Source organism: Athene noctua, chromosome 4, assembly GCF_965140245.1.
Source record: "Athene noctua chromosome 4, bAthNoc1.hap1.1, whole genome shotgun sequence".
NCBI lineage: Eukaryota > Metazoa > Chordata > Aves > Strigiformes > Strigidae > Athene > Athene noctua.
This window is the reverse complement of record NC_134040.1, coordinates 53,743,801-53,763,215: the sequence shown is the minus strand read 5'-3', so window position 1 is coordinate 53,763,215 and position 19,415 is coordinate 53,743,801. Positions and strand designations below refer to the sequence as shown.

General features: G+C 41.7%; 1 protein-coding gene across 19 annotated transcripts in view; it reads right to left on the bottom strand.

The window, feature by feature from the left end:
• ADGRL3 (adhesion G protein-coupled receptor L3) overlaps positions 1 to 19,415 on the bottom strand; it is a 529,795-nt gene that overhangs the window by 349,199 nt on the left and 161,181 nt on the right. For 2 of the 19 annotated variants that reach the window (XM_074905366.1, XM_074905367.1), the window contains exon 3: positions 7,881 to 7,951. The exons of the other annotated variants lie outside the window; for them this stretch is intronic. The gene's annotated coding sequence lies outside the window, so the exon portion shown is untranslated. The remainder of the gene's footprint in view (positions 1 to 7,880; positions 7,952 to 19,415) is intronic. 19 annotated transcript variants of the gene reach the window in all.

The window sequence follows — 19,415 nt, the reverse complement described above, 5'->3', positions numbered from 1 at the left end:
CAGTTCATCTGGTGAGTGAACAGATAGGCTGAATTCAAAGTAGAATTTAGAGCAGCACAAGTCAAACCTGTCAGAAATCCACTTAATTACTGCCTTTCTCCAAACATGAGCATTTGCACCTGCACAAAGTTGGACACTACCCTTCTCACATGGCAAAAGCTGCCTGCCTTCCTCAGGTATCTAGCATTTTCTAGAGAGTGAGAGTATGGCCACAGGATGTGCAAGTGTTTTACAAGGGGGCTCATTATCAAAAGCCAGATAGAAATGCCCTCTTTTTCCTTATCCAGTCTTACCTGCTGCAATTTTCTCCCCATCCCTGAAAATGTGCAGAGTAAACCAGCTTAAACAAATCAGTGATGCAAGGATTACTCTGTATTTCTTAATATAAGAGATTCCTGCACTTATCTCCTCCTTTGGCAGAAGTTGCTCACTAAGTAGAAAATAAGAGACATGTTTCAAACAAATATTGATTAAACCCACAATTTACAAGGGGGAAAGTTTGGAAGTAATTAAACTCCTTGAAGCTGATGGGCCAAGCTAGATCACCATTCTCAGCATCTGCTACTGGCGACAATTTATTCCAATGTTTTCAGAATTTCACTGAAAGGTAAGAGAAATAACCCAAGAAAGGAAAAAGATAGCATGCAGTCTGCAAAAGTAAATTAACTGCAATTTAATGTTAGAAAATTTATTTTAAGTGAAAGAATGACCTGCATGTCCACTCCCATTATAAATGGCTAAACAAAAGAATTGCTCCAATACATCTGGTCATCAGTTGTCTGAAAGAACACATTTTTTCCTTTATTTTTTTACAACATTACTGAAAAAGTTTCATCCCTACCATCTCTTCACAACTTTACCCTATTTCAAATCCTTTTCCCTGTCAGGTACTCAGGATGTGGCTCCACAGTCACTCTGCAGTGGCAGCAACACAACCTGCCACATAAAACGTCATGCAGACATAACTGATGGTATAACACAAGGGGAGCAGGACAGAAGCAGGCTGCACTCCTGGCATTTCAATAGAACCACATACACTTTCAACTCCCAGCCACTCACTTAAGTTACCACTACAGGGACATGGTTATTTATGGGCAGATTTTAGCATAAGCATTTTTAAGGAGTTAGGAACATGTTTCTGAGACACATAATTGAATTGTCTGTGAACTTTTATCTGTGTCTGCATTTATCCCAGGAGAAGGTTCATGCTATACTGCAAATGTTCATAAAGTCAGAGTTCTCACAGAGTTCAGGAAAACAGGCTACTGTTTCTCAAAACATCAAGTGGCAGCCATGGCTTTTGGCTCTTCATTTCAGGTTTTAAGTTTGCTAGATGATTTGCACTGAGAGAGACTCGGAGAGCCTTCTTGGGATGAGTGGACTCACCAACTTGTGGTTCAACCTGCTCACATCTATGTCCTCTTTCTGTACCACAGACTCTGCTCCCATTCTCTGTCATGTCTCTGCTGGGGCTGTGAACTCAGAAGGAAACTCCTCAAACCTCTCACCCCATATGCACAAACCCCACATGGTATTTCCAAATCCCTATTTCCAAACAGGGCTTAAAATGAGCACTTGGGCCTTTCTGCCACTAACTGCACATTCCTTTATATTAAAATTCATTTCATCCACACTGTTTGAAAACCTAAGACCATTCTGCCATTTACTCCACCTTTATATCTTACATAGCACTCTGAAAAGTAATTTTAAAAACCTTAAAAGCAAGCAACAAAAGCAATGTATAATAAATCTGTGTTCACCCTAGATTCCCAAGTATCGCTGCAGTGCTACTTACGCTCCCTCGAGAGGAGCAGCCAAGGCAGCAAGGAACCAGCTCAAACCAAGCCTCATCAACCACCGGTTTAGACTATAATTCAAAGTGACAAAGAATTCTCTAGATGTACTATGGGATACGCTGCAAAATAACTCTCAAGCGTTAACTGAGTTAATTCATTTTGGATTAATCAAGCCTTTGATAAGAGCACACCTGAACGCAAACCAGCTGAATATAGTAGCTTTTTTTTTTCTTCTTGTGTAGGTGAAATGACAGCTTTTGTGCTTTTCCAAAGGTCAAAAGGGGAACTTAAGCTATCAGCTGGCTTGTTGGTTTTCCCATTCAATCCAGGATCAAAGCAATTCTAGCAGAAAATGATAACCAAACTAAAAGTGAAGCTACTCACACATCTTGTGACTTCACATGGGATGATGGGGGAAAAAACAGAGAGAAAAGGAAGAGTCTTGGAAACATGGTCCAGAAGTTTAGAAAGGTTGTACTGAATCATATGCATGATTATCACAGCTACTGAATGCTCCAGCCTTTCTTTAAGTGCCTACTGGTTATCCTCAGCAATATACTTCATTACAGATTTAAAAGAGGAAGGCACTTCATTCACAAGGTCCCTACATGTACGCAAATATATGATAACACATGCAAAATTTCAAAAGGTGCAGAGTATCATCTCAGGATGTGGTAAAATATGCAAATGTTTGTATTGCATTACCACCCCTAGGATCAGCAGGATTTCTGAAAACTGATTAGGAAAAACTTGGTACTCTCACTGGTTAAGCACCACCTGCTAAAGCAGCTCTCAGCTGGCAAGAAGCATGTCAGCCTCCCCACCACTCCAAACCCCATCAGGGGAAAAAACCCTACAAGTCTTGGGAAAAGCTAAGTAGCTCCTCGCGCAAGCTGCACAGCACCGTAAACTTCTGACTACCTGAAACAATCCCATTTCATCATCGTATACAGCAATTATTATAACAGTGTTCTGCAAATTTTGGGGGAGGTGTTAATGTCCTTCTCGAAAATTTATTATACCTATGCAATACACCACCTTTCTCAAATGTTTTAGTAGCACATCTTTACAGAGGGAAAATAATACAGAGGCAAGCACTCCTCACAGTATTGCAAACAGTTATGATTTCACTGCAAAACTCAGTATGTGGCAGCTCCTTGCAATAATGAAAATTTCAGCTTTCAAGTAAATTTCTCCTTACAGAGAAGAGCTGAAAAATAGGACCTAAAATGCAGCTCAGAGGCTTAGCAAACCAGTGGTAAATAAACGTAACTCAACATATTTGATTTGAAATTCGCATGACTTTTAATCAAATGTCAATTTTTTCTGTGAATGATTCATGATGTTGAAAGCCTGGGTTTGACAATACTCTCGCAATGCTTATTTGCATTCCACAGAGCCTTTGGCAATTCTTCTGTGACAAATAAAACATGTGTGGTGCGTGCATTGAAAATGGAGACAAGCTTGTCGTCAGGGTCAGCACAATTTTAACTTCCCTTTGCTACCATTAGCAGAGCTTGTATTTCGAGGCACCACCTCTCCCATACATACAGGCCTCATTTATTCAAGTGTCTTACCATGGCTGTAATTTTGACGGCACAGATTTTGCATTGGGTCTTGCTCTAACCTGAGGAAGTGACAGCCTTCAAGGAGAAAGTGAGCCAAAGGAAATGACAGAAAATTCCAGGAGAATTCAACTAGTGCATCTAAGTGAAGTGTGATATTGGGACCAGATGAGGAATACTCATAAATGCTTCTGGATGCAGCCTTTAAAATAAATTTCAGTATTCATTTATCTTCCCCATCTCTCCCTTCCCACACTGCCTCCTTCATACCACCTCTAATTTTCTTCGTTTCCTCTTCCCATCAGGAAAGGGCCCCTTTAACTTACAATGCCTGAAATTGTTCAACAGCTGCAAATATAGAGGGAGAGAAGAGTTTAGTGCCATTTGCCATCACAGCAAGATTGGGTTTTGAGGGTGGGTTTTCTTCCTGTGGGGTGTAGGGGAATGCAGGTGTGGGCCATTTCTCATTTCCCAGCGGCTCATCAGGAGGCAGCCTAAATGCCACATGGGTGGCCTCGACCTCCCCATACATCAGCCAGGAACAAGAGGAATGTACACAGGCCTTCAGAGCTGTTTGCTCCCCAGAAGTGGCATATGCCACAGAAGAATCTTACTTGCAAAGACAATGGTGAACCCTTTTTTGTGGGTCCTGCAATTCAGAGAAGGGAGAAGGGACTACCTTATGTCCACCTCTTGGCACACTCTTTTGCAGCCCAGTTGGCCCCACAGCTCTTTGGATATGAAGGTTAAACCGCAAAGTTAAAGACATCAGCAGCTACAGAGAATTGAGCATTGCTGAGCTGAAGCAGACAGCCTGGCCTCTACAATGGCTTGTTTCACAGAGCCCACAGCAGCAAGGACCTGACAGACAGCAACACGTGAACCAAAATACCAGGATCACAACTGCATCTGTCACAGGAAGCAGTACTTTTTGACAATGCTGGATTTCCTCAGCCTTTGACTTACTCCAGCTCCAGTCACTACTCGCACATATGCGGTAATAAAATAAGGAAGGAGTACCCCCTCACTAAAAAATTGCAGTGAAAACAGCAGCAAAGCTGTAATCTATTTCCTATCTGTAAAACATGTCTCCAGCACCTTTTTATTCTGCTCTTGCTTACTATCCCTTTCTCAAGTGGATGGTAACAGATATTACTTGTTTTGCACTAAGAAAGTGTACTTTCCTTCACTTTTTGGGCTGATCTGGAAATTAACAGGCAGTATAAGCAAGGTTAAGTGTTTTTCCCATTTAAAATGTACTGCTCTTGAAAGAATCAGAGTAACAAGAGATCACCTACACACACAACTCTGAACACATACACACACTATCAAATGAAACAAAAATCACTGGCAAAACGAGATTAATCACAAAAGCCAGGTGAATAACATTTTTACAAGAAAGTTATCTACGAAAAAGTTAAGTTTAATTGTCTTCCAGAACTGTTATGATGTAATAAATGTCTATTAATGTTTAGCAGCAAATTGGGTTTTAATGATCATTGCTATTTTTGGCCAGTGGGTGACATGTACTTTAAATATAAACCAGATTTATGTTTTACACCAGGATGACTTTCTCAGACGACTCTCCTTGACTTAACCTCTTCACACCCCACAAGATATTTAATATAATTTTATTTCTAATAGACTGTGAGCCAATAGGATCATATTTGCTACTACTGATGTTTTCAATGAGAAATAAAATCAATGAGGTTTATGCTGAAGATAAGTGTAAGTGATTAGTTAAGTGTAAGTGGCTTGGAAAATATTAGGAGGGTTACATTATTCAACCAAATGATGCAAATTAAGAAAAAGTCTGTATAGAAGTAAAATTTATTAAAAGTTTCTGACCTTGCTGTGTTGGAGAAATCTTAGCTAAGATTTGTTCTTTGCAGACACTCTCAGAAATTATCATTAGTAGGTGAAAAACTTTGTCGTATTTTTCAACACAAGCAGTCAACCTTAAGTTTAAAAAAGAATACATATCTTCTTCATAGACCTAGAGACAATAGAGCAGCCCAATGGGTTGTTAGGAGAAAAACAAACAGACTTGATGTAGTAGTATTAAAAGAGCAGGCACGTGAGGCAAAGCCAGTCCATAGGCTGACTGGGAAACCAAGACAGTAACACAGAAGCAGCATTCTGCATTATGAAAAAAGTAAGAGACATGTAAGCAGAAGAATAAATGTTGCATCTAAATTTCTAGGTGTGGTATTTCCCAATGAGCTACATAAACAGGAATAACAGAAAAAAACAAGAGACCAAATAACAGAACAGAAATTTTTACTGTACCTTACAGCAAATGCCTGTGTATTAATAACACAGAGCCTGTTTTTTCACATTTTAGCACACTAATGACTTCTGTTGCACATTAATCAAGAGTCCAGACTCTCTGATCCTTTGGGGGGGGGGGGGGGAAGACAGGACACACAGAGGGAGGGGATGGACAGAAACGGACACATTTAATTACTGCACTCATTTTCTGCACAGATACTTTTGTTATTATTTCTATTCTGCTAACAGAGGTCACCATTTAACCCAAAGCCTAGTTATTAAAGGTCCTGGGCATTCTCACATAAAAACACAGCTTCCCTCCCTCATATTATGCAATCAACAGGGAATGGAAGGAAAACACTCTCCTGCAGAGAATAGAGGTGTAAAGAGACAGTGGCTGGTGATTTCCATGTGTGCGCTTCACCTCTGAAGCCAAGCTTTAGCCAGCAAGTGGACTATTTCTAGCTGACTTCCATGACAAGCGGTAAATACTCAATATTTCCTTAATCCCTGCACGAGAAGCCCTACCAATAAGAGCAACTGGACACAGTCCAATCTCTGACAAAAATATTTCCACCCCCTCCCCAGTGATTTGCAGATGCCTTACCTTTCTCCCTCTCCAAAGGAGTACTTTGGAGATCTTTTAGGTTAGCGGTGAACCCAGTCTGTTTCCAAGCTACTACTTTGGTACTGAAACTCAATTAGCACCTGGATAGCAAAGCTCCTGTCAAACCTTACAGAAATGAGGGAATATCTTCAGCATCCCTCTTATTGCCTTCCCAACACTGAAGGACAAAACTAACCAATCTTGTATAAAATGCTGCTAAACCCTTCTCCAGTGAAAACATGAGGGCTCAGTTGTGTCTGAAGGTACTGTAGTATTACCCCAAGCCAGCAGTCCCCCCTCAAAGACAAGCTGACTGCAGCATCTTTGGTCTCCTTCCTAATGAGGAGCATCATACAACTATACAGAACAGTGATTCGCAGTCCAAAGGGGCCACTGCATGACAGCTGAAAGTCAACCCTTCTCTTGGTGCTACAAAAGAAACATTTAGTACTAGAAACTCTGGATGGATAAAATATTTATGTAATACAGACCACATAAACTTCTCTTTTCCCTTTTGAAGTGAAACAAAGGCCAGATATTTCCAGCTGAAACTACAAGAGAGATCTTAACTAAACAGAACATTTAAACCCAGCTGGAATTTTATCAGCTCTCCACTCTTGCATTGCAAACTGGCATCACAAAGACCAACGCAGTGATCACTTCTCCAAAGGGACTGGCCCCCTAATTCTTGCAAAAGGTGTTTTTAGAGACAAAATACTTGCTTTGTGCAAAAGAAAAGCAAGTTTTGCAGAAGAAGATCTTACTCCAGGAAGTACATGTGGTTTTTACAGAGTACTATAAAATTTCTAAACTATAAAACGTTTGGGTGGGTGAAAGGCTAAAATTAATTAATTCCTTGAGTGATTTCCTGCAGAAATTAATTGCGAGGACAATCAGGACAAACGTGCTTTTTAAGAGAATTGTCTTGGGCAGCTGAGTAAGGAATGCAAGACACTTGCCCTGTTTTCATGCCTCATAGCAACCAGCCAAAAGAGAAAATACACCCATTTTGAAATTTGCTAATCTTAGATGTGCAAATGTGCCTGCCTTGGTAAGCCTCAAATTAAACACATTTCTTAATGGCCTATTATGTAGTAACAGTCACTGAAAGATCCACAGGAAAACTAAAGGCAGTTCTTACCACAGAAATTTATCTAAAGATGCAATATCATGGAAGGAAGGAACAAGGCAGGGGGGGAACCCAAACCAAACCCTGAAACTTTCTTACCTTCGCAGTGCCATTTTCCCCAAGTAAACCTACTCCTACTTTCCTGCTTAATCCCCCCTAAAATTAAGGGATTGAAATTAGTCTTTTAGATAAATTATTGCAGGACTGGATGACTGTATTCAACAACAGTGCCCTCATTTGTGGTTTGCCAAACTGAAGCAACTAAAAATGTAAAATGTTAAGGACACACTGAACTTAAAATGATCAAGAAAACAGTGTAAACATATCAGTCAGTCACAAGCATCTGGCAAAATCAAATACCATCAAATACAGTCAAACTGAAATGGGATGGCTGTACCACTGAGACTCTGCAATGAACTTAATTACTCAGTTTCCGTTATTTCTAAGAAAACAGTAAACACTCTCATTTCTATACTCCCCAAGTATAATAGTTGTAAAATTTGTAATAATACCTTTATTTGTGATGGTACATATAAAGCATGCAAGTCCACTTCTGATTTTACTCTTAATGTAGTGCTTCCACCTAGAAAAAGCAAGATGTCTTGGTAGTCGAGAAGAATCATTTAATTGTAAAAATCACATTCGATTCCAAAGAAGAAATTAAGCACCTCTGGCAACTATAAGGCAAGATAATCAATCTGATGTATGGGCCTGTCTCTTGCAATATTTTGCAGGGGACTCTATAAATACCAAAATGTAGCTATGTTTGATATGCAAGATGAGTTTGGGGGGAGGAGGGAGGAGAATTTTGATATCTCCTGAAATGTTCCTTGTGAAAGGAAGACCACATATCTTATCCTCTGCAGGAGAGGGTTTCAAAAGCATTGCTCTAATGCTAACTTATCTGAGGTCACTGGCAAAATCCCACTGAGTTCTGTAGGAAGAAGTACAACCAAGAGAGGGCCTTTGAAAACATTACCCTAAGCTTAGCAAGCAGCAAGTAAAACATTTGTTACTTAAGGTCATAGTTGGAAGTGGAACTGCAATAGAGTATTTCGTTCGATCATCTGAAAAGCCATTCATGGTAAACAAGTGACTACTTTTTACTGTATCTTTACTTTGACTTATTTTACTGTAAGAGTAAGCACTCTAGTTTATAAAACAAGGGGACAAACGACAAAGAGAAATCAGCCCTAAACAGTTTTGCTAAAGCAATCACTTGTTTGTTCATTTTGTTCTCCCTATAAGGGAGATTCACAAGGCCAGAGCACGAATACTGGGCTTCAAAAGTAACCAAAACTGGCAAATTGTGCAGAAAGATAGATAGTGTCATTGTTTGGCACTTGGCACTAGTGTGGATCTGAGCAAGCAAGAACACAGATCGCCTGTGATGGGAAATCTATCAGATGTAACAGAGCCAACTGATGGCTAAAAGTCTAACATTAAGATCCTTTCATCCACTGCTTACCTTACATTTATAAAACTTTCACTTCTAAAGCAAAGAGATCCCAAAGAGGCATTGTCTAAACTGAAAGAAAACTGTATTTCAGCTAAGAGGAGGTCAGGACCTGTTGATCCAAACTGACCATCAACAAAAAGAGCAATACCTAAAATTAATTTTCTCCAAAGTATCATTTTTCCATTCAGGCTTTGCCTGGACTGTAACAGAAACAGGGAGGGAACACTTGAGCGTGTCTTCTGAGAGCAAGAGGGGTAGATTGCTTCCTGGCATCGGTGTTCGTTCTGACCACACAATTTAACACTGCCTTTACCCAGAGTATATGTTCAGTGCAAATGCAGCCAGTTTAATTCAGCAGTGTATCATACACAAGCCCACAGACCAAGATCCCAGCCAGAGCTGTCTCATTAGGGAATAAAATAAAAAGTGGAAATAGCACTCATAAACCAGATGCAATCAACAGTAACAGTTTAGCATCAAACACTTCAGAAATCTACAGGTATAAACCAAAGCACTGCATGCCAGTAGATTTCAGACTGGAGATAGCTTTAGGGTGAGAGAGTAGGGAGAGCCTATGTGGGACACACTTTGCTATCAGAACTTTATCAAGGAATTTATGTGTGACTTCCTCCTACATTAGGAATCAAACCCACTGATGTGTGGCTAAGATCAGCAGAGTGAAGGACGGGTTGGGGGGAGAACCCAAACAAGCACCTTCTCTCAACTTCAGTCACAGCTAGAGGGAGACAGCAATGCTGTGCAAAGAGAAGTCCACTAATGTCAGAGGTTGAGTCTTCACCTGTGAGGAGTCTTGAGTTCCAGAGTCACATACTGGCAGCAGGCAACAAAAATGCCTTTTCATGGCTATCAGGCTGGGAAACATCCAAGAATTTCCTTCCCGTTTACAACTGCCCTTCTTTTTTAAAACCCTCCCATTTTGAATCAAACACTGTCCACTCAAACACAAGAAAATTAGGTGCTTTTACAAGCCTGAAGTCTTTTGCCTGAAGTCCTCTTCCTGAAGAGGAAGGAAGGAGGCAAGGAAATCACTCCAGGTTACCCAGCAGCAGAGCCAAATTTCACTCTGAGGGACCAGAAACCCTTGGCTCACTGACTGTGGAATGGCAGGAACTTTTCAACCAACCTGCATGTATCAGGGATATCCGGGAAAAGTTACCTTCACCTCTTCCTTAAGAATTAGAATGATGTAAAGTCTTCTGTGGAACAACAGAAGATACAGATTTACTGTTGCCCCAGCATTGCTGATCAAAATGACATTTTTCTGGTTTTATTCTGAATTTTACGTTTTCCTGAAAATAAAGCATCAATTTCAGTATTTTTTAAATTAGTTTTTCCTATTACACAGTTAGAAATTACTTTTTCTGGTAATGTTTCATTTTAGGAAACTAAGGTGCTCTTAACAGAAGATATTTCAGTTGTGTTTAAACTTTTTTTAATCAAAATCTTGTATCAGCCAGAAAAGTCAGTTTGCTGGAGAAAACAGTATTTCCCAGATTTTTTCTCCTCATCAAAATTTCCAATAAAGTAATTTTTTGTCTACTCAATGGAGAAGATGTGTGCAATGTGACGACTCAGATCACTGTTGCATCAAGTAGTCAGACCACTGAGCAGCCTACTATGAGCTGAGAGAAGAACCAGGAGGAATCACCATTCTTGGGCAAATGAAGGCTGGTGCTGGAAGGCCCTCCATGACCCCAATTCCCCATCATATTTCTGTTATGCTTCCCTCAGCAAAAAGGCAAGTCCTTTCTCCCCCATCCTCCTCCAATGCAAAATCCACATACATTTTCAAGTGCGCTCTACTACCAAATATACTTCAGCCTGTGTACCCTTCACTTCTTTAATACCCTTCCACCCCGTTGGGCTCAGTCCCAAACACACTGCCTTTTTCCCCAGAAATGCTGCTTTTCATCACTGTAAGTAAAAACAAGACTGAGGGGAGAAGTACAGACCAGCACATTACAGAAAGGTAATGAGTGGAGAATAGTGGAGAACGCCGATCTCCCCAGAATTATATTCTCCTTATTAATAAATTAGCCATAATTAAACCAGAACAGCTAGTCAAATTGTGGGTCTACTCCCTGGTGTCACACTCACCAGTACCAGCAATAAGGATGAATGCAACGTGTTCTTTTGTCCATCCCTACCAACTTCAGCACTACTCAGGAAAAAAAGCAGGGAGTAGGAAAAAGAAGCAAGAGAGTGGAGCACATTCCAGCATTGCCATCCTCAAGTGCCACACAATCAGTTCAAGCACTTACCTCTGCAAGACTCTCTTGAATTTCAGCTCCCTCTACATACTTTAGTTTCCTACCTGCCCTGAAACACATTCATTAATATTTAGCTTTCAAAGAAGCGAGGTGCGAGACTGAAGTGTTCTTTCACTGATCTTTCTCTGCCCTAATCTAGGTCTTGCTATTCTCATCTACAAATGACTGGTACTGGAGAGGCAAAATCAGTGTCTTCCCTACTATGCATGGCAGCGTTGTCCAAGTGAACACTATAGACCTGAAAAGCTCATGTAAGGAATAATTGGAATTAAAGCTCAGGGTTGTCTGTTAAAAAAAAATGAAAATAAAAAAGGGTTGAATTCTGAATTAGTTGGCATAGTACTTTTGATCCATAGGACCTCCTTGTGCCTTCCTCTCTGCAGCGTTACGCTACCTTTCCTTGTAAAAACAGCCAGCACCTTTGATTCATTTGTGAATACTAATCTTCCAGTCAGCAGCAGGATTTTATCCAGTTTAAGTGAGACTGTCTAATGAAGCCATTGTCACATACATAATTTCAGGGAATACCTGCAGTCCACACTTCAAGACTAAGCCTTCTCATAGCCCTTCAGTATCTCTACATCTCATCACTGAAATTTAAATTGGCAAATTTCCTGTTAAATGCAGCAAGCCCCAACTCTTAAAACATGTTCCTCTGTCTTCTTAACCAAACAGCATCTGAAAAAGTTTTCCCTTTTTAAGCAAAAGGATAAAAAGGAATACTGAGGAACACCACAGCATGGTTATCAGAGGCAGGACAGAAAAGATCGCAGGGATAACCACCAAAGCAAGAGCTCATCTTCACAAAGCCAATAATTGTGTCTGGGAGGCTAGCAACTCCAAAGGCAGCCTGCATGAAAATCACTGTGAACTGAAAACATGCAACTTGTCTCTCTGTGGTGTAAAGCAAAGCTATGCTATAGCGACAGCGAGAAAACTAAATCAATACTGTTCAGGGCCAATATTGGTAAGCCACTAACCAAACCAGCAGCAATGTGAACCTATTGATTCTGTAGACCTATACTTCCACAGTTTTCTTCACCTTTTGAAACATTTCTATCACCTCGAAAAATGGAAAACCAGAGACTGAAACTCCTAATTAATACCTCCTAAAAACCTAAGTCACACTTAGATAATTACAAGAACCCTTGATAGCATGTTCTGCATTATAAGTTTGTCAAAATACGTTATGAACAAAAATTGTTTTTTAAATTATTCTGCTGCGGATTTATCAGGCTGAACACTTAGTTATGACAACCTCAGGCAACTCAGCGAGGCTACCTGGATAGGTTTGTGACACGCTCTGCCTGACTGAAAAGTGCTCCAGCTGAGCACATGGGAGTGCAGACAAAGCATATCACTATGCGGGGACAAAAAAAGTTAAAATTAATGCATGGACTTATTTTAATATGCATCCACAGATAGAAAAGCCTGTCAACCACTGGAGACTCATATGTCCCCGTCTTCCTTCCCATGCAGGTGAAAGGCTTCTGGGAACACACTTACCTTCCCCTCCCTCCCCACTGCTCCTCCAGTCTCAGGGTAAACCCAGGGCAGGATTAGAAAATAGCTGGGGGATAAATACATCAGTAAAACAGTAAATACCAGCTAGACAGCTATGAGGGTCAGGAGATGTTTAGGAAGATTACAAGTTCAAAGACCAGTGGCAGCAAGTCCTGACAGCAAAAGTATATTTCTCCTGAAAAATATATGCAAGTTGCATACATATATATCATACATACAGACAATTTTTCATACAAAATTTTAATCATTTGTAGTCTTACTTAAAATTATTTTTTAAAAGGCCTGGAACATGAAAGGCTACATTAGTTACAAGTGCTTTTCTACTGCAGAGTGCATCCCCACAGGGTGCTGGGGAGGATGCCTTCAACACAGTGTCAGAGGCCTCCAAAGGAATTTCTTTAACAAGTGGAGATTTGGGGGTTTTGGCAGAAGTAGCATGGGTAGGAAGGGGCTGCAGAGGTCTCACACACCTCCTGAGCAGCATCTCGGGGAAGACCTGCCTGGTCACTGCAGCTGCCACCCCTGGCGCTGCTCCCTCCCCTCACAGGGGACAGGACAGAGGCCCTGGTGGGGCAGCACCACCTCAGGGCACTCAGACAGGCTCTTTGGGGGCCACCAGCCCCAGGCGGTGTGGGGCCTTCCTCCCCAGACCTCACCACCAGGGCCCCTGGGCCCCACGACAACCCCTGACCCCAAGGCCTCACTTCCACGGCCCCCAAGCAGCAACTTGCCTCCTTCCCTCCCCTCCTCTGAGTCCACAGCGACCAGCAGGCCCACAGCACAAAACAGTCGTACTCACTGGTGCCCCTCTGTGGAAACCAGCGCCGAGGCTTCTGGCCACCCAGGAGAACACACACAGATCCCCAGTGCTGCTTTCAGACCCCAATCCAGCACATACCAGGTGTACCGAGGGGCCATTAAACTGCTAATATAGCTTTTAGGCCAGGCAAGTAGGAATAACATCTTGCAGAAGACTCTGATAATTATCTGAGACTGAGTGCCTCAAAACCATGGGAGAGCCCCAAAGTGTCACAGCAGGCCAAAAACATGGTGAGAACACAGCAGCTGTCCTTCACGAAGTGAAGGGGTCAGGCTGCATTTAAGAAGTCACCCAACACCTACATAAGTACTCGAAAAACAATCCAGCCTTTACAAAAGGTAGCCCAAGGTCTACAATGCTTCTCCCTCTCCTCCAAAATAATCAGATTTTAAACACACCCTTCAGAGAAATGGTCCAGGCATTAAGAGTACCTGTTTCTTACGTGCATCAGTAAAAGATGTAGTGCTACAGAGACTAAATGGGACTTATAGAAAAGAAACCATAAATCTTTGTCAGCCTCTCAGAAATGAACACTTAATACAACTGGCTTGGAGTACTTCACTTCTCGCTCAGCTGAGGTACCAATTATAGTACCACTGTAATAAATTTTAATTGTTGATAATAGATCCCCCAATTTATATTACCCCCTCTCTGCAATAATGAGCTATGCTCAAAGTCTCATGATTCAAATACTTCCTCCTCCCAGCTGAATAAAGCAATCTTTTGGATTTTGACCTATAACATTGCTGAACTATTCAAAGACATATGTAAGGACCCCAGACATTTGGACATACAGGAAGTTTAGGTCAGAAAGTACAGTTACAACCCAGTCAGCAGTCATTTTTTTCCCTCTTCTTGCCCCTATTTCTACTCCTGTGCTTCTTCCCTACCTCACTCTCCAGTGCTTTAATTTTCTTATCAGCAGGCAAATACTTTCCTTTCATATTGTAGAAGTCAGTGTAAAACCAACACATTATTTAGGGCCATGAACACAGAGTTGACTACTAACTGTCCACCACCCCTTTAGTAGCTAGAACTAATTTAACAAGCAGTTTTACAATCTCAAAAGGTGAAACACATCGCATGCTAGCAAGCAGCCTCCTTGCTTCTATAAAACTCACAAATCTCGTCTCCTGATCCCAGTACTGCAAAGAAAACCAATGATTCAGGCTCAAAGTAGAACCAACTAGAGATAACATGATGGAAGCATCATCATTTAGCATAGACAGGACATCCAAAGCAACAGTGAAGGGGGGCTCAGTCACAGTGTGCAGAGACTCAGGTAGCCTGGGCACTGATGTTCTCTCCAAGACGAGATCAAGGGTCATGCAGCAGTGTTAAAAAACAGTAAATGAAAACATCTTGAAGAAATTCCCCCGTCCCACCTAAGTCAGGGAACTCACTACCACAAGAGGGTGATGAAGCCAATTCACAAAAGCAGCAGATGTTTATGTCCCAGCCCCTAATCCTCAAGGGCTCACAAAATCCCAGGTTATCCTGAAACCATTTATCAGACTATCTGGCAATCTCTTTGCTGCTTAGGATCTAAGGAAATAAGAGCAATGTCACATACAGACCTTGTCTCACATTTGTTGCAACAGCAAGTGGGTAATATGGGTGCAAACATATTTTGACTAGCTTTTGCCATCAGCCCCTGACAAATTAGAAAAAAAAAGTCATCCAAGCAAGACTTGTCTTCTATGATAATGACTAAAAATAAACAAATAAGCAAGCATTTGTTTTTCTCCCCTCCCTCCCTATCCATCCTATCAACTACCTATGTTCTTTCCTGGATAGTTCTAGTTTTTTTAAACTTCTTTCCTGCTGTGTACCAAGAATATGGTAATTTAAAGCAAAAGCCATTTTCAAAACTGGTTTTATTCTTGAAGGTGCAGGGGGTTCAAGCCACAGTATATCCCGTATCAGATGTCTTCAGACTATCTGGCTGTCTGAGCTCCAAAACTACAAGGAGAATTCACTGATAAATATCCACAATGCCCTCTTTGCATGAGAAGAGCTATCTTCATACGCAGAAGATTTTAACTGTCCTCCACAATGCACCCTCCCTTGATGAACAGCAAAATCTTCCTTACAACAAAGTTGTGTTCATGAGCAGTTTTATCTTTTGCAGAGGATTGGATGATGCTGTGGCAGCAGGTACCTTCTGTGCTCTGAAGCCCTGCAGGGCTTTAGTTATGAAGAAGCACCACCTTATTCCACATGTATGGGGCCAATTTCAGGGTTGAATCACGGCAGCGGCTGTGTAGGGAACAGTCCCATGAAACACAGCAACACATTTCATGAGGGATTTCCTTTCTACTCTCTTGACTACAAACTGTGCCATATGGAGAGCTGGCAAAAGGGAGAGGACAGATGCCTGCAGACATTATAGTTACTATGTTAACTGCCTGCAAGTTTATTCATCAAAAGGTGATCACCCTTTGTGCTGATAAGAATTTACTTTAACTTTCTTTGCAGCTTTGAGAAGTTGACAGCAAATCACTATTATTCTCAAAAAGTACCATGTGATCTGAAGCCTGATTAAAAGGCATGGTTCTTGGCCTGAAATACCAAACATTAAGCAAAACCTACAAAGGCATAACACAACTAAAATGTGACACAGCAGCAGCAAAGGGTATGAACGGAAGCTCTCTGTAGCCAGGCAGGCTCTGTACAGGTTTGCACATCCACATACAACACTGGCCCTGGCTGGATGTCACAGGGATGTACAGCTATACAAGCAAAAAAGTACTGCTATAACAAAGAGAATCTTCTTTCTTTTCATTCAGAAAAAAAAGGGGAAGTTTGGAGCACTTGAACAAGCACAACAAAATCACTCCCTCTTTTTAAAAGAGGGACTTGGATGTGTATGCTGTAAGAAAAAACCCACCACAGAAGCTATTCACTTTCCAGCAATGTTTCACAGAGAGCACGCTCCCATGGGATGTCCTTTGATTCAACCTGGAGTTCATTTCCTGTGGACTAGGGAGGGCATTAAATGCCCACGTGGTTCTTGGAAGTAAGAAAACAAAATTGTAAGACTCAATAATTGAGAAAATCTCTTTCCACAGTAAATCTGCTTTTGGAGTCTGTATCCTGGTAAACAATACTTCCTGCGGAAGGCTAGCCATCAGCTGTATGTATCTGCAGTCTCACAAGTTGAAGATGGAATTTCAAGTGAGAATTCAGCTCACAAATGAGCACAAAGCCCAAAACTTGTCACACTGTTTGGAGGAGCATCAGAGATAAAAAACAAAGTCAGCTTCATCCAACTCCAACTGATGAGAAGCTAAGGGGAAGCTACCCTGGCATCACCTTCACCTGAGCACTGGATGAACTGCAATAGTGAAACCACAGACACTGAGTCAGAGACAAGGGAGAAGGGAGAAGGTTAACTATTCATTTTCTCTGGGAAGGCATGTTCTAGAGGGAACCCTGCAACACTACTCATAAGTGAGAAGTGTCAGAAAACAGGTGATGGAGAAAGCTAACAAAAGGGGAGGAAGCTGGTAGCATTTTCTTTAGGTTGGCTACCAACGTAACTATGATCTGGACAATCTGGATCAAAGGGCTGAGGCCTATTGTATGAGGCTCAAAGCTAAGTCCCAGGTCCTGCACTTGGGTCACAACACCCCCATGCAGTGCTACAGGCTTGGGGAAGAGTGGCTGGAAATCTGCCGGGTGGAAAAGGGCCTGGGGGTGTTGGCCAACAGCCAAATGAATATGAGCCAGAAGTGTGCCCAGGTGGCCAAGGGGGCCATTAGCATCCTGGCTGGTATCAAAAACAGTGCAGCCAGCAGGACTAGTGAAGTGGTCGTCCGTCTGTACTCAGCACTGGTGACTACTGTGTTCAGCTTTGGGTCAACCATTACAAGAAAGGCATTCAGGTGCTGGAGCACATCCAAAGAAGAGCAATGAGGCTGGTGAAGGGTCTAAAGAACAAGTCCTATGAGGAGCAGCTGAGGGAACTGGGGTTGTTTAGTCTGGAAAAAAGGAGACTCAGGGGAGACCTTAAGTCATGGTTTAACTCAAGCCAGTAACTAAGTACCATGCAGCTGCTCACTCCCCTGGGGAATGAGGAGGAGAATTAGAAAAAAAGTAAAACTCATGGGCTGAGATAAGAACAGGTTAATAGTTAAATATAATAACAATAATAATAGTAATGAATATAAGAAAAAAGAGGGACATAAAACCCAAGAAAAGACAAGTTATGCACAATGCAATTACTCACCACCCGCTGACTGATGCCCAAGAAGCAATCTGGCCCCAGCCAACACACTCCAGTTTATATAACGGGTATGACATTCTATGGTATGGAATATCCCTTTGGTTAGTTTGGGTCAACTCTCCTGGCCATGCTTCCTCCTAGTTTCTTATGTATCTGCTTGCTAGCAGAGCATGGGAAACTGAAAAATCCTTAACTTAGGATAAGTGCTACTTAGCAACAACTAAAACATCAGTGTGTTATCAACACTATTCTCACAGTAAATCCAAAACACAGGACTGTACCACTACTAGGAAGGAAATTAATGCTATTCCAACCCAAACCAAGTCACCTTATCGCTGTCTACAACTACCTGAAAGGAGATTGTAGCAAGGTAGCTGTTGGTCTCTCTTCCCAGTGAGAAATAGGATGAGTGGAAATGGCCTCAAGTTGCACCAGGGAAGGTTTAGATAGGGTATTAGGAAAAATTTCTTCACATAAAGTTTTCAAGCATCGGAACAGGCTGCCCAGGGAAGTGGCTGAGTCACCATTCCTGGAAATATTTAAAAGAGGTGTGGATGGGGCCATGGTTTAGTGGGGGACTTGGCAGTGTTAGGTTTATGGTTGGACTCGATCTTAAAGGTCTTATCCAGCCTACATGATTTTATGATTCTACGCAAAGAGGCTGCTCTTCAGCATAGCACACATAACCAGTATCTTCACCAGCTGTTAAAGTGTTATAAACTTTTACCCACTCCAGCTATGGCTGTAGAAGACAGTGCAATAAAAAGGCTGCTTCTGTAGAAACAAGCTTCATTAAGTCAGAGGTATAGGAACTTTAAAAAAAAAAAAAAGGAAAAAAAAAAAAGGAGTGAAGCAGGGAAGCGTCCATTCTTTATATAAGTACCAGTGTATCTTGGCACTTTCTACAATGTAGAAATGATTGCCCCCCTCCTTGGAAGATTTTATTATTTACAGTGGAGGGGGAAAATAACCAAAACCACACCAGCAGTTCAGAGAAACAAGAGTTGTGAGGTTCTCAAGATAAAACATCATTTGCCAGTCTATCATCAATTTCTTCTGGCACTTGATGACACTGCCTGCCTGTTTTTTCCACCAAAATTCAGGTCAGTCACTGTCCCTCCTTCACAGTGTCACAGCCACTCTGAAAATACACATCAAAGCATTAGCTAAAAAAGTGAACTGCCAGGCACCACTGCAACGTAGGTCAAGCACACGAACACTTTTCTTTTTCGCCTGTGTAAAAGGCCATCCTTATTCCCCCCAGAACGCAAATCCCAGCCACCTGTGAGGAGGCAGATACAGCAGGCAAGCAAAAGCTGCCATCCCACTGCCCCACATGGTGATGCTCTCTGTTAGCATGGAGGTGGGAAATAACATGCTATCTCCCATAGCAGCTCACTTGAACAGGTGAAGGAGATGGTCAGCACACACACGCACACCTTTCTCTCTCCTCCCCACTGCCAGCCTGCACAGCCCATAAAGGTGCAGTGATCTTCCCAAGGCTCTTGACACAAGAGGGTTGTTAAACAGGTGCTTCTCTGAAGGAAAGAGCTTAAGAGGAAATCAGAGACTATGATAATGAACTGTTCACAAGGGCTTTATCTCCACAGGGAATGGATTTGTTGGTTTTAAACTCTCAGCCAGCAGATGATGAAACACCTCTCTCCAGGGTTTACTGACCAGCAGTAAACAGTGTACATGTATGCATGTATGATTTTTTTTTTA